Raw genomic sequence first — 11,154 nt, 5'->3', positions numbered from 1 at the left:
TGGTTTGGGGATCAGGGTAATGCTGGCTTCATAGAAAGAGTCTGGAAGTTTTCCTTCTGCTTCAATTTTTTGAAACAGCTTCAGGAGAATAGGTGTTATTTCTTCTTTGAACGTTTGGTAGAATTCCCCAGGGAATCCGTCAGGTCCTGGGCTCTTGTTTTTTGGGAGGTTTTTGACCACTGCTTCAATCTCGTTACTAGATATTGGTCTGTTTAGGTTGTCAATTTCTTCCTGGTTCAATTTTGGGAGTTTATAGTTTTCCAGGAATGCATCCATTTCATCTAGGTTGCTTAGCTTATTGGCATATAACTGTTGATAATAACTTCTGATGATTGTTTCTACTTCCTTGGTGTTAGTTGTGATCTCTCCCTTTTCATTCATAATTTTATTAATTTGGGCTTTCTCTCTTTTCTTTTGGATTAGTGTGGCCAATGGTTTATCGATCTTATTGATTCTTTCAAAAAACCAGCTCCTAGTTTCATTGATACGTTCTACTGTACTTCTGGTTTCTACCTCATTGATCTCAGCTCTAATCTTGATTATTTCCCTTCTTATGTGTGGAGTTGGTTTGATTTGTTGTTGATTCTCCAGTTCTTTAAGGTGTAGAGACAGCTGCTGTGTTCTGGATTTTTCAATTTTTTTGAGGGAGGCTTGGATGGCTATGTATTTCCCCCTTAGACTCCACCCCCAAACTACTAGAACTCATGCAGCAATTCAGTAACGTGGCAGGATACAAAGTCAATGTACAGAAATCAGTGGCTTTCTTATACAATAACAATGAAAATACAGAAAGGGAAATTAGAGAATCGATTCCATTTACTATAGCACCAAGAACCATAAGATACCTGGGAATAAACCCAACCAAAGAGGTAAAGGAACTGTACTTGAGGAACTACAGAACACTCATGAAAGAAATTGAAGAAGACATAAAAAGATGGAAGACCATTCCATGCTCTTGGATCGGAAGAATAAACATTGTTAAAATGTCTATACTGCCTAGAGCAATCTATACTTTTAATGCCATTCCGATCAAAATTCCACCGGTATTTTTCAAAGAGCTGGAGCAAATAATCCAGAAATTTGTATGGAACCAGAAGAGACCCCGAATCGCTAAGGAAATGTTGAAAAACAAAAATAAAACTGGGGGCATCACGTTACCTGATTTCAAGCTTTACTACAAAGCTGTGATCACCAAGACAGCATGGTACTGGCATAAAAACAGACACATAGACCAGTGGAACAGAGTAGAGAGCCCAGATATGGACCCTCAACTCTATGGTCAGTTAATCTTCGACAAAACAGAAAGAAATATACAGTGGAAAAAAGACAGTCTCTTCAATAAATGGCACTGGGAAAACTGGGCAGCTGTATGTAGAAGAATGAAACTCGACCATTCTCTTACACCGTACACAAAGATAAATTCAAAATGGATAAAAGACCTCAGTGTGAGACAGGAATCCATCAGAATCCTAGAGGAGAACATAGGCAGGAATCTCTTCGATATGAGCCACAGCAACTTCTTTCAAGATATGTCTCCAAAGGCAAAGGAAACAAAAGCCAAAATAAACTTTTGGGACTTCATCAAAATCAAAAGCTTCTGCACAGCAAAGGAAACAGTCAACAAAACAAAGAGGCAACCCACGGAATGGGAGAAGATATTTGCAAATGACAGTACAGACAAAAGATTGATATCCAGGATCTATAAAGAACTCCTCAAACTCAACACACACAAAACAGATAATCATATCAAAAAATGGGCGGAAGATATGAACAGACACTTCTCCAATGAAGACATACAAATGGCTATCAGACACATGAAAAAATGTTCATCATCACTAGCCATCAGGGAGATTCAAACTAAAACCACATTGAGATACCACTTTACACCAGTTAGAATGGCCAAAATTAGCAAGACAGGAAACAACATGTGTTGGAGAGGATGTGGAGAAAGGAGAACCCTCTTACACTGTTGGTGGGAATGCAAGTTGGTGCAGCCTCTTTGGAGAACAGTGTGGAGATTCCTCAAGAAATTAAAAATAGAACTTCCCTATGACCCCGCAATTGCACTACTGGGTATTTACCCCAAAGAGACAGATGTAGTGAAAAGAAGGGCCATCTCTACCCCAATGTTTATAGCAGCAATGGCCACGGTCGCTAATCTGTGGAAAGAACCAAGATGCCCTTCAACGGACGAATGGATAAGGAAGATGTGGTCCATATACACTATGGAGTATGATGCCTCCATCAGAAAGGATGAATACCCAACTTTTGTCGCAACATGGACGGGACTGGAAGAGATTATGCTGAGTGAAATGAGTCAAGCAGAGAGAGTCAATTATCATATGGTTTCACTTATTTGTGGAGCATAACAAATAGCATGGAGGACAAGGGGAGATGGAGAGGAGAAGGGAGTTGAGGGAAATTGGAAGGGGAGGTGAACAATGAGAGACTATGGACTCTGAAAAACAATCTGAAGGGTTTGAAGAGGTGGGGGGGTGGGAGTTTGGGGGAACCAGGTGGTGGGTATTAGAGAGGGCACGGATTACATGGAGCACTGGGTGTGGTACAAAAACAATGAATACTGTTATGCTGAAAATAAATTTAAAAAATGATAAAAAAAATGATTTGAACTTCATCAAAATAAAAAGCTTCTGCACAGCAAAGGAAACAATCAACAAAACTAAAAGGCAACCTACGGAATGGGAGAAGATATTTGCAAATGACACATCTGATAAAGGGTTAGTGTCCAAACAATAGCCAAATAGTGATGAATGGATAAAGAAGATGTGGCATTATATATATACACACACACACACACCATGGAATATTACTCAGCCATCAGAAAAGATGAGATCTTGCCATTTTCAATGACGTGGATGGAGCTAGAGAGTATTATGCTAAGCAAAATAAGTCAGTCAGAGAAAGACAAATTACATATGATTTCACTCATATGCGGAATTTAAGAAACAAAACAAAGGAACAAAAGGGGGGAAAGAGAGAGAGAGGCAAACCAAGAAACAGACTCTTACTTATAGAGAACACACTGATGGTCACCAGAAGAGAGGTGGGTGGGGGGATGGGTGAAATAGGGGTTGGGGATGAAGGAGGGTTAGGAGTGCACTTGCTGTGATGAGCACTGGGTGTTTTATGGAAGTGTTGAATCACTATATCATACCACATGAAACTAATATTACATTCTATGTTAACTGGAATTAAAATGAAAATCTGAAACAAATACTGCTTTTTATAAGAAAGAAAGAGGTAACTGTATACTACCCAGTGTCTGAGGATAGGTTTTCTTTTATGTATGTTACAACCTAAGGCCTCCTACAAGATCTGTTTTCTCATCAGCAAAGGTGGGAAGGTATTCAACTATTCAGGTAAGGAAAATGATACCTTGTGATCTCAACAAAGTAGAGAACGGTGGATCTGGTTTTTCTAAGTTAGGAAAACTTTTTTAAAGACTAATTAGACTTCCAGGTTGATGAAGACAATGGTGGCTGCCTTGATTTGTGTCTTTCAATGTTTCCCCCAAAATCAATACAAATAACAAAAGCAAATTCTAAATGGCACTTAAACCACATGGGAAGCATAACTTAAAGCAGAAAAATCCCCAAATATCAATATAACTATACTTTAAAAAAAGAAAAAAATACCAAATTTCAGGAAGTACTCTGTCATATTCATGCTGCATCAGAAACTTCTGTAATGAGCAAGGAGAGGCTGAAAAAAACTGTAGGAAATAAGGAAGTTAGTCATGGGTCTAGGTTTAATCTAAAATCATTGAAAGAAAGAAAAGTCTAACTCAAGTATAAAAAATATGTTTTAAAATGTCCTGGTAGGCCAAAACACAGAGTACGAGGAAGAAGTATGGCTTCTAGGGAAGAAATACAAGACATAAAAAGAAGTGAGAAGTAACTTTTGGTAAATCTATAGAGTTATTACCCCCAAAAATCAGAAAACAGGATCCAGCATACCTCAACTGATAGACATCTCCTTACAGAAAAAAAGAAAAACCCTGTAATAACGACATTCCAAACTGAATTTAAAAACATGCAGACAAATATATGGGTGTATGAAAAAAATCACCTGGATTCAGGTTTCAAAAAATCAAGAAAAACACGAAGAGATAATTGATCAAACCAAAAAATAAATGGAAGAAAGAGACAAAATTATCTCAGAAGTGAAGATAAATTACAAGGTTGTGAAGGGAAAATAGACTCAAGAACATTCAATAAGGTGCATTGAAAAAGGCAGAAAAATAACTAAGAGAATGAAAATGAAACCAGAAGGAAGTAAAAAAGATCAGAAAGAAATCAATGAATTGAAAGAGAAGCAAAGGAATATCTAAAAGATTTAAACCTTTAATCCAAGAAAAATTTCCAAAGTGAAAGACTTTAGTCTACACATTGAAAAGTCCCACTAGGTTTCTGGGAAAATAAACCAAAATTATTAACTCCAAGACATAGCCTAGTAAAATTATTAGACATGAAAGGTAAAATATATCCTCAAAGCCTCTAAGCAAAACAATTAAACAATTCATGAAGGCAAATTAATTAATCTGAATCAGGCTTTCCAAAAGCAACATATAAGGCAAGGCAATGCAGCAGCATTTTCAAGAAATTCAAAGAAAAAAAGTGAGAACCAAGGATTTCATATCCTATGAAGCTAGTTTCAAATATCGAGTTTATAGAAAAAGAAAAAAAAATTTAAACAAACCAGAACTCGAAAAATTCTGTACCACTGTGCCCATAAACAATTTTAAAGATGTATAAGTACAATAGTTATGCAAACATTACTGTTGGGGGAAGCTATGTTATGGGTAAAAGTATAATTATATGAAAATTAAAAGTTTCAAAGAAGCATAACTACAGCTTCTGGTCCCAAATGGTGACATAAGAACACCTTGAGTTCACCTCTTCTGCAGAACACACCAAATGATGCATTTTATAGAGCAACTCCTCATGAAGAACTGATAGCTGACTGAACAGCTTCAGCAGAACGAAAGAGAGACCACACAGAGAACAGCAAGAGATGGAGACACAGTAACAAAGGGAAACTGCCCCCTGCCCTGACACTGTGAGCTGCAGCAGGGAGAGATAGTATTGAGGGACCAGGAGCAGATTTCTCCACCGTGGGAAAAACTTTAAAAAAGCCATGGTTTAAAAGGGCAACTAGAATATAAGGGAACCAGCAAATGGTGAGGGAGCTGCTGGAACTTCCTCTGACTTAGAGGTATTGGTCAGCTCCACAGTTTACATTCCCCTCCACCTTAAAAGCACAGGCTAGTGCACAGACTGGGCACCCTAACTAGCCTGCTGCCTCAGTGAGCCCCAGGCCCCTAGCCCACACCAGCCCCAACCATCCACAAAAGCAACCCCAGCACAGCACACACCAGAACACCCTGGGTCAGTACTCACTAACAGGTCTAGCCATTTCACCAAGGCAACACAGACACAAAGCACCCTGGAACACTCCAGGCCCACAGCAGTTTGGCTCCAGATGACTTGCTAAGGGCACTCCTGGTACACAGCATTCTGGGGCATCCCAGCTCACTTTCCACTCTAACCACACACTTGATACTCCCTGCACAGAGCACCCAGGGAACACCCATCTCATGCCCACCAGAGTGCCCCCTATGCTGAGCACCCTGAGACACCCTAGCTTGTACCCACTTCAGCTCTGGCCATCCCACCACAGCAACCCCAGTATCCCCAGCCCATGCCAGCCAAAGCTCCAGCTAGCCATCCAAATTCACCAGGCACACACAGCCTACACAGGGGATGGCCATACATAAAACCATTCCTTCAAATTTAGGAAATGTCATTGTTCTGCCCAATTCATAGAAATAAACACAGAAAGTCAGGCAAAATGAGGAGACAAAGGAATATGCTCCAAATGAAAGAACAAGACAAAACATGAGGAAAAGAACTAAATGAAATGGCAGTAACAAATCTACCTAATAGAGTTCAAAGTAATGGTCATAAAGATGCTCACAAGACTGGAGAGAAGAGTGGATGACCTCAGTGAAAATATCAACAAAGAACCAGAAAATATAAGAAAGACCCAATCAGAGTTGAAGAATTCAATAACCTAAATGAAAAATACGCTAGAGGTAATCAACAGTACGTTACAAGATGCAGAAGAACAGTTCAGTGATCTGGAAGATGGGGTAATCACACCCAAGCTGAACAGTAAAGTGAAAACAGAATTTTATTTTTTTATTTTTTAAAGATTTTATTTTTATTATTTATTTGAGAGAAAGAGAGTGAGTGAGAGAGAAAGCTTGAGCAAGAGGAGGGGCAGAGAGAAAAGCAGACTCCCCGCGGAGCAAGGAGCCTGACACAGGGCTTGATTCTAGGACCCTGGGATCATGACCTGAGCCAAAGGCAAATGCTTATTGACTGAGCCACCCAGGTACCCCAAGAAAACAGAAATTTTAAAAACGATGGTAAGTTAAGGGATCTTAACTTAGACAATGTTAAGCAAGCAAATATTCACATTATAGGGGTCTACTCCTAACTAGTAGAAGCATGAAAAGCATACCAAACAAATCCCAAATGGGAATCTACTAGATCCCTGACCAGTACTCCTCAAGGGTCTCTATGTTATCAAAAACCAAGAAACTTAGAGAAACAGTCACAGACCAGAGGAGGCTAAGGAAACATGAAGGAGGCTAAGGAAACATGATGACAAAATGTAATGTGGTATCCTAGATGGGATACTGGAAAAGGAAAAGGAAATTAAGGAAAATCAGTGAAATTTGAATAGAGTGTGGAGTATAGTTATTAGTGATGTACCAATGTTGTTTCCTTAGTTTTTATTTTATTTTTTTAAAGATTTTATTTATTTATTTGAGGGAAAATGAGAGAGAGAGAGAGAGAGAGAGAGCGTGAGAGGGAGAGGGTCAGAGGGAGAAGCAGACTCCCTGTGGAGCTGGGAGCCCGATGTGGGACTTGATCCTGGAACTCAGGGATCATGACCTGAGCCGAAGGCAGTTGCCCAACCAACTGAGCCACCCAGGCGCCCTTTAGTTTTTATTTTAATTCCAGTATAACTAACATACAGTGTTATATTAGCTTCAGGTTACAATATAATGATTCAAAAATTGTATATATTGGGGTGCCCAGGTGGCTCAGTGGGTTAAAGCCTCTGCCTTCCACTCAGGTCATGATATCAGGGTCCTGGGATCGAGCCCCACATTGGGCTCTCTGCTCAGCAGGGAGCCTGCTTCCCCCTCTCTCTCTCTGTCTGCCTCTCTGCCTACTTGTGATCTCTCTATGTCAAATAAATAAATACAATATTTTTAAAAAATTGTATATCTTAACCAGTGCTTGCCAATATAAGTGTACTCTTAATTCCCTTCACCTGTTTCACCCATCCCCCCACCCACCTCCCCTCTGGCAACCACCAGCTTGTTCTCTGTAGTTAAGACTGGGTTTTTGTTTGTCTCTCTTTTCTTTCTTTGTTTTGTTTCTTAAATTCCACACATGAGTGGAATCATATGGTATTTGTCGTCCTCTGACTGATTTCACTAGGATTATACTCTGTAGCTCCATCCATGTCATTGTAAATGGCAAGATCTCATCTTTATTATGGCTGAGTAATTTCCATTATATATACATAAACATACACATACATACATATACACACATCATATCTTCTTTATCCATTCCTCTATCAGTGGACACTTGGGTCATTTCCATATCTTGGCTGTTGTAAATGTTGCAATAAACATAAGGGTGCATATATCTTTCAAATTACTGTTTTCATTTTCTTTGGGTAAATACCCAGGGGCAAATTACCAGATCATATTGTAGTTTTTATTTTTTTGAGAAACCTCCACACTGTTTTTCATAGCAGCTATACCACTTTGCATTCCCACCAACATTGAACAAGAGTTTCTTTTTCTCCACATTCTTGCCAACACTTCTTACTTCTTGTGTTTTGAATTTCAGCCATTCTGACAGAATCTCCAAAGACCTCACATAGCCAAATCAACCTTGAAAAAGAAAAGAAAAGCTGGAGGCATCCAAATTCTGGACTTTAAGTTATATTACAAAGCTTTAGTGATCAAAACATTATGATACTGGCACAAAAGTAGCCACATAGTTCAATAGAACAGAATAGAAAACTCAGAAATGAACCCACAACTATATGGTCAATCTTCAACAGAGCAGGAAAGAATATCCAGTGAGAAAAGATAGTCTCTTCAACAAATGGTGTTAGGAAAACTGGATAGAAACATGCAAAAGATAAAACATGGAACACTACATCAAAAACTAATAATGTACTGTATGGTAACTAACATAACACAATAAAAAAATAAAAATACTTCAGAGGGAAAAAAAAGAAACATGCAAAAGAATGAAACTAGACTACTTTCTTATACCGTAGATAAAAATAAGTTAAAATGGATTAAAGGCCTAAATGGAGACAGGAATCCATCAAAATCTTAGCAGAGAACACAGACAGTAACCTCTTTGACATCAGCCATAACAACTTCTTCCTAGATATGTTTCCTGAGGCAAGGAAAACAAAAGCAAAAATGAACTATTGGGAGTACATCAAGATAAAAAGCTTCTACATGGCAAATAAAACAATTAACAAAACTAAAAGGCAGGCTTTGGAATGGGAAAAGATATTTGCAAATGACATCTCTGATAAAGTTAGTATCCAAAATAAAGAACTTATAAAACTGAACACCCAAAAAACAATCCAGTTTAAAAATGGGAAGAAGACATGAACAGACATGAGGAATAGAGGAATAAAAAATCCCATAAAATATATAGAAAAGGAAAAATTAAATTAAATGACATATGCAAATCCAAGTATATCACTGATTACAATAACAAAATCTAATAAAAAAGCAAAAATTGTGAGAGTGTGTTTTTAAAAATGATACAACTATATATAGAGTAGAAATGCTTAGTATCACACAATAGAAACTGAAAGTAAAAAAATATGGCAAAAGATATATCATGCAAACAGCAACTAGAAAAAAGCTGAAGTGTCTATGTTAGCATCACATGAAATAGACTTCCAAAGAAAAAAGGGGTACCAGAGATAAACAGAAATATTTCATAATGATAAAAGTGTCAATCCATTAGGAAGTATAGTGATTACAAATATATAAGCATCCAACAACCAAACTCCAAAATACATGGGGCAAAAACTCATGGAATTAAAGCAAGAAATATTTCTACAATGATAGTTGAAGACTTTACATCCCACTGCCAATAATAGTTAGCACAACTCTACAGAAGATCTAGAAGAAAATAGAAGACTTGGACAACACTAAAAACAAGTAGACCTAAGACACATACATAGAACACTACACCCAAAAGCAGAATATACATTTTGCTCAAGTGCACATGAAGTATTGTCCAGAATAAACCCTTATGGTATGCCATAAAAAAGAAATCAAAATAAAAATCAGAATATACTTTGAGATAAATGAAAACAAAGACACAAGATACCAAAAGTTATGAGATGCAGATAAATCAGTGTCCAGAGGGAAATTTATAGCTGTAAATGCCTCTGTTCAGAAAAAAAAAGAAGATCTCAAATCTATACCCTAACCTTACACCTTAAGAAACTGGAAAAAAAAGATGGATAAACTAAAAGTAAATCAAGGAGAAGGAAGGAAATACTAAAAATTATAGCAGAGATAAATGAAATGGAAGTAAATTAAAACAGAATCAACTAAAGAAAAGTTAGTTCTTTGAAAAGATGAAGGAAATTGACAAAACTTTAGCTAGATTGACCAAGAAAAAGAGAGAGAAGACTCAAATTACTAGAATCATAAATGAAAGAGGAGACATTACTACTGACCTTACAAAATTTAGAAGGATCATAAAGGAATACTACAAACAAGTGTATGCCAAGAAATTGGATAACTTAGATGAAATGGAAAAATTCCTACCAAGATACAAACTACTGAAGCTGGCTCAAGAAACAGCGGCCAGGGTCATGAGCCAGCTGGTCCTGAGAAGGAATTGTAGGGGGAGGATGCATCTGGGTGGTGGGGCCTTTCTGGGCTGCACTGTCACAAGCCACAAGCGACACTGCTGGTACAAGTTGAGATGTGCTATAGGTGTAGAATACACACCAAATATCTGAGATTTAGTACAAAGATATATAAAACATCTCATTCATAATTTATAGTGCTTATAAATTGGGTAGCTGATTATAAAATTGATTATAGTTTTGAATATACTTGGTGAAATAAAATACACTTTAAATTTTAAAAAGACGAAGAAAGAGACAACCTGAGTAGACATATAACAAGTGAAGGGATTGAGTTAGTAATCAAAATGCTACCCACAAAATAAACCCCAGGCCCAACTGGCTTGAAGTTTAGCAAACATTTTAAAAGAATTAAAACCAATTCTTCACAAACTCTTCCAAATAGCAGAAGAGTAAGGAACACTTCTGAACTCGTGTTATGAAGCCAATATTGCCCTGAGGCTAAAATCAGACGAGGACATCACAATAAAAAATAATTTAAAAAAAACCTACAGATCAAATAGTATGAAGTTGGATGCAGAAATCTTCAACAAAATACTAGTAAATCAAATCTAAAAACATATTTTAAAAATTATACACCATTTGGGACGCCTGGGTGGTTCAGTGGGTTAAAGCCTCTGCCTTGGGCTTGGGTCATGATCCCAGGGTCCTGGGACCAAGCCCCACATCGGGCTGCTCAGCGGGGAGCCTGCTTCCTCCTCTCTCTCTGCCTGCCTCTCTGCCTACTTGTGATCTCTCTCCCTGTCAGATAAAGAAATAAAATCTTTAAAAAAATTATACACCATGATCAAGTAGGATTTATACCAGGAATGCAAGGTTAACTCAACATCCAAAAATCAATTAATGTAGTACATCATAATCAATAGACCACAAAACCAAAAAGCATATGATCATCTCATGATCACATGATCAGTTGCAGACAAACTGTTTGACCAAATCATATGGAATACCCTAAAAAATACCACTGGGACTAGTAAACGAGTTTGGCAGGATTGGAAATTATAAAATCAATTAAAAATCTATTGTATTTGCAGGGGGAGGGAGGAGAAGGGGCCAATGCGATGGCCAGTCTTTACTGGAAGGAAGAAACTTCACAGGACATTTTGAGTAAGTTAGGGCAAAGGC

The sequence above is a fragment of the Enhydra lutris genome, unplaced genomic scaffold, assembly GCF_002288905.1.
Source record: "Enhydra lutris kenyoni isolate GAN:26980312 unplaced genomic scaffold, ASM228890v2 scaffoldscaffold96, whole genome shotgun sequence".
Lineage (NCBI taxonomy): Eukaryota > Metazoa > Chordata > Mammalia > Carnivora > Mustelidae > Enhydra > Enhydra lutris.
This window is presented reverse-complemented; position numbering follows the sequence as displayed.